The sequence below is a fragment of the Henckelia pumila genome, chromosome 3, assembly GCF_033568475.1.
Source record: "Henckelia pumila isolate YLH828 chromosome 3, ASM3356847v2, whole genome shotgun sequence".
Taxonomy (NCBI): domain Eukaryota; kingdom Viridiplantae; phylum Streptophyta; class Magnoliopsida; order Lamiales; family Gesneriaceae; genus Henckelia; species Henckelia pumila.
Genome location: NC_133122.1, coordinates 26,773,663 through 26,779,005, shown reverse-complemented (window position 1 = coordinate 26,779,005; position 5,343 = coordinate 26,773,663). Strand labels below are relative to the sequence as shown.

Sequence of the window (5,343 nt, the reverse complement as noted above, 5' to 3'; positions counted from 1 at the left end):
GAAAACAGAACAAAAATCTCAAAATAATTCTTCCAGAAAGCAGACAAATCAATAAAAAGTTGAATCAATTAACTATCAATCAGGACTAACTAAACTTTCCAAAACAGACATAAGATTAGCTCTATGACCGGAACGCCATTTGTGTGCCCAATGTTGTCATGATGAATCAGATGCAGTATCCAAGCTTAAATCCAAGTTCTCATTTTCACTTTCAGTCTTCATATCTTCCTGTAAGTTTTTTTAGCTTATATTCAGTGTTTGGCCAAATATAATGAAGTTTTGGTATGTTCTGATGGGATAATAATACACATCATACCAGTTCTTCCTTCAGCTTTTCGATGTTTTCCTCCAGTTCCAAAACGTGGTGTTTAAGAGCCTGCAAAAATTTGAAAGACAGATAAGTCACCGACAAAAACACAGAACTTTTTTAATTCACAACGATTTATCTTCTATTTGATGGTTAACAAGGCATTACCTCACGTCTCTGAAGTTCAATAGAATGAGCTAATGCTTGCCTTTTTGTTAAAACAATTTTCGGCCTAAATGCAGAAGGCCGCTGATAATTCTTTCCACGATAGACAATTATAACATAGCCTTTGGTAACTTTTTCTACAGATACCAACACCCCACCACTTTCGGCTTCAAGAGAAACTGCAATATGCTTGACTTGTGGAAATTTTTTCGTATTTACAATAATCTTCACCAGCTCCCTATACATACAGTGTAAGTGCATATTTTCAATAGTGCTATCTAAAATTTCTCACCTCCCTAAAAGAAAAACAACAAAATAAGCTCCAGATTTAAACAATGAGCCAGTAACGTAGCATGATGCAGTTGTTACCTAGAACCAGGTAACGTTTCATGCTCAAACCAATCTTATGAAACAAGAACCTTTCCTCATTAGTTAATGTTTCTGGATCAGTCGGCAGGTTTGCTGGTTCTTGTTTTCCTTGCACCTTATGCTTTGCCTGCACCAGATATGGTAATGGTAGCTTGTGATCAAAATCGAACGTAATTCAGACCTTGAGTTCTTCAGCCATCCTTTCATTGGAAGTATTCTGAACACCACGCTTGATGGCTATCTTTGCGATAGCACTCTTTTTTCATAAGTTAACCATAGTCATAGCAGACCTTGCAGTTCTCTGTTTCTTCCTAAATGATGAAGCAAGATAAAGGTCAGTGTTATTGCAAGCACCAAGAGTGAAATGTGGAGGCATTGCTCTTGCAATTCTACGCAAATAAGTCATTTCTTTGTCTGTCAGAGTTTTTCTAGTCCCATGAGGAAGAAGTCTAAAAGGAGGTTTGCAACCAGGAACAACAGCTGGGAGTAAATCTGCATCAACAGGAAGTCGTTCAAAACCCGACCAATCCATGACCCTCGAACCAAGCTCATCTAAAAGACAGTTGAGCTCATGTAATGACATTTCTTCCTCATTGGTTATATTTTTCGAATAATCTGAAGCATCAGCTTCGGAGGATTCTGCAGCCCGACTAACATGCTTCACACTGATGCTTTGAGGAGAGTCTGTTACTGAATCTTCAGAAGGGCCCGATGCTTGAATGTGAGCGTCAATGTGTTTACCGTATGACTTTACACAATCGAGCTTATAAGCCATTCCTCTGTATACCACTACCAAACTCCCTGATCTCCATATTACCAAACCTCCCGTTTTTCTCTGACATTTAACACAACACAAGGCACCGCACCGATATAAACTTTGAAGATTAAACACAATATAACTTCCAATGCTTAACATGATTCGGTAAATGAATCTAATGAAACCCATAACAATTAAATCAATATCTGTTTATTTGTTCTATCAAGGAAATGCACTCGATTATAGCGACTAACCTCTCCTGTTTGGCCTTGTTTTTTTAAAAAAAAACAAGCGAGCTAGCTAGCTCAAGGACCAAATATATAAATAAATAAACAACGTTGCCAATACTGATGTGAGGAAAACAGAAGGCAGTAAACCAAACTAATCGCAACAAGTGAAACTTGATAAAACTAAAAAATGAAAGTTCGGTTCATGGATTATAGACAAAAAACAGAATTGCATTTTACAAAACAAAAAGAAAAAAAGAAAAACAGTGTCATATCAGTAATCTATATTGATGAAGGCTAATCATCTATGCACTATACTCTAGGCTAAGGTTATGGCAATGGAGGGATAATTGTTCTTCGGGTGCGGAAATATCCGAATCTTCAATGTGCCCTTGTCTATGAAGGAACGGAGGCCGTAATCTTGGCAGAAATGTTTCCATTGGCTATTGAGGACATAGAACTTTTGGTCAGTACTCAATTTGATTCTCATTATGTATTTTTTTCCGTCTGGACCATAAACCGGCAGGGGTATCCCTCGCATTTCTTTCTCAGATATGTGTTCGAGATGACACTCTGTCACCTGCAGCTGCTCGTCGTTGACATTGTTAGCCGTTATTTTCTTTAGGATGACAATATTTCTAACAGATGACGGGTCGAGCTTGGTGTAATCCGGGCCTTCACCTTCCATCAGATTCTTGGTTCTTGAAGCAGACTGGCCTTCACCTTCAATCAGATTCTCGGTTCTTGCAGCAGACGGGCCCTCACCTTCCATCAGATTTTCGGTTCTTGAAGCAGACTTGCCTTCATCTTCCATCAGATTCTCGGTTCTAGCAGCAGACGGGCCCTCACCTTCCATCAGATTCTTGGTTCTTGAAGCAGACGGGCCTTCACAGTCACATTCCAAGCTTTGAATCAACATTTTCATATAAAGTTGTGCTTTTCTTGTAGCTTCTGCGTCCAAATTATCGCCCAGTATCATCAGTTTCACAGCAGCATCTATCATTTGTTCATCTATCTCATCATTCTTCCCAAAAAGATCCATCTTTCTGTGTTTCTGCACCGGAACAAAAACTCTCGCAAGAACCACCGGAGGAGAAGATGGGAGGGAAAATCAAAACAGCAAGACTTGGGAGTTGGGTGTAAAAACTAAAATAATATTGTATATATTTCAGTATGCACAAATTAAATAAATAGTTGTCTTTTAAAAAAGAGTAAGATGAATGGACCAAAGTGGAAATTACAACCCACTATTAATTAAATAAACATTAGCCCATTAGACTTGAAATTGGGCCGGCCCATTAACTTTCCTTAATTTCCAATTCCAACTTAACTTATGAGGTGCTTTCTGAAAAAGATTTACGTTTAACAAAACCAAGAGAAAACATGTTGTTTAGGTTCCGGTTTCTAATTAAATTTTTTAAAAAAATTATTGGAGTAGTAACTGGACAAATTCTAGTGTCAGCTTCAATGTAATAAAAGAAAATAAGAAGTTTTGGGATGATACACGGGGTCCGTGAATTATTTTTCCTCAGCTCCCTATTGCTTCGAAGGTGAACGGACCCTCTTCCAAAGTATGCACAGGGTCCGTGCATTAAATTTCTCTTCAGTCCTCCTAGTCTCTTATGATTTTTCCGTGTCTTCCGGCCAAGTTCCTACGTGGCATTAAAAGTTTGACCTTTTCTTCAATATTCAATTCTTCTAACTTAGTCAAACCTGCAAATACAGAAAATATGACGATTTGAGCGCAAAACTCGGAATAAAAATGCCAAACAAGCACGAATACGACAAATTAAAGTGCCAAATAAGCTATAAGATTTGTGCTTATCAATGAAACAAACAACCATACTAAAGATAGTGAATAACGCAGTATTTCAAATAACTGTCCATTATAGCATTTATTAATTAACCATGTTTGTTTAAAATTAGACTATTTTCTTTACACATATAGTCAGTGGATGTGGAATGTAAAGTACTATAATATAGTTATTTAATATAATATAGTAATTGAAAAATTATATTTGCTACGATTTGACTAGAACCGTGACAAAAGATATTTTATTATTATTATTTTATTTAATTATTAATTAATTGTATTGGCCACGGTTTGAATAGAACCGTGGCAATAGATACTTTATTATTATTATTTTATTTAATGATTAATTAATTGTATTGGCCACGGTTTGACTACAACCGTGCAATATTTCCATGATTTGACATGAACCGTGGCAAAATCAATAATTTATAGGGATTTTGTTGCCGTTAAAACAGCGTTGTTGTTGCCGTTACGCTGCCGCCGCGGCCATCGCGGTAAATAATTTATATATTAATTAATTTAGATTATGTTTTTATTAATTTAATTTGAATATATGATGCTTACATATTTTATTTAGGAATTTAGGAATTAACATTATTAGATAGTATAGGGATTTTGGAATGTGTTAGAATTACAAATATACTAATATTGTGGACTTGTAGTAAATAAACCTAAATCATATTAAACATTATTATACATTAACATATAATAAATGTTATTGAATCTTTTGTGTAGGCTTCTTCCAGAGAAGAACGGCGTAAGTACGTTTATAGTTAAAAAGTTCAAGCAACAGATTTTTTCGGGTGGCTACTCTTGGAGGTACGTGGCACAACCTAGTCGTGATTACTATTGAGATCAATTTGTGGTACGTTATTATGCAATGTCTCATTGTTTAAATATTTATTTTGTAATGGTTCTAAATTCTCTAACATGAAGTGATGACTAAATTTATTTAATTTTGTATTGCAATAACAGGCTGCGTACAGGTGGGACCCGGAACACAACATTCAAATTCAACGTATTTGGAACAAAATGTGTTCTGATACGTACCGCAGCACACTGCATCGTTGGAGGAAGCGAGGGAACGTGCCTCGCACTATCGATCCGGTGATTTGAGCTACATATCTTGCCCATTGGGAGAAGGAGGAGTGGCAGAAGCTGTCCAGGACATACAGGAGTAACAGGCGTAGCGAGCCTGCTGAACCAGGGACCGGTGTCACGATGCAACATCGCCGACTCGAGACCCTATGCGGTGCATGCGGCAAGCCTGGTAAGCCAAATTTCGAGTACATATTACTATAATATTCACTCTTTGTTGATTGCAATTATCAATACACGAGTATGCAATCCAGCGTCAGGAGCTGAACAAAGATCCCAACAGTTACGAGCTCCATCTCAAAACGCACAGGCGGCCGAATCGGACCTTTGCCGATAGCAAGTCCCGATTTAAAGACATGCATTTCATTACGTTGATATTGATTACGTGTTGCCTTGGAAGCATGTTTACTGATTTCATTACTTGTTATGTTGCTTTTACTGGGAGTATCTTTCTCACCGGTTTATCCGGCTGTTGCTTTGTTTTGTATGTGTACTTGGCAACAGGTGGGACATGATCAAGTCAGCGAAGACCTGGTTAGCAACAAGAGGGAGAGTTAGTCGTGGGACTCGGTTTAGAATTCGTATTAACATGACAATCTAGTTTATG

At 37.3% G+C, this 5,343-nt stretch overlaps 1 pseudogene; it reads right to left on the bottom strand.

Moving 5' to 3' along the window:
* On the bottom strand, nucleotides 1-1,849 carry LOC140888310 (CRM-domain containing factor CFM3, chloroplastic/mitochondrial-like; annotated as a pseudogene).
* Nucleotides 1,850-5,343: the final 3,494 nt, after the last annotated feature.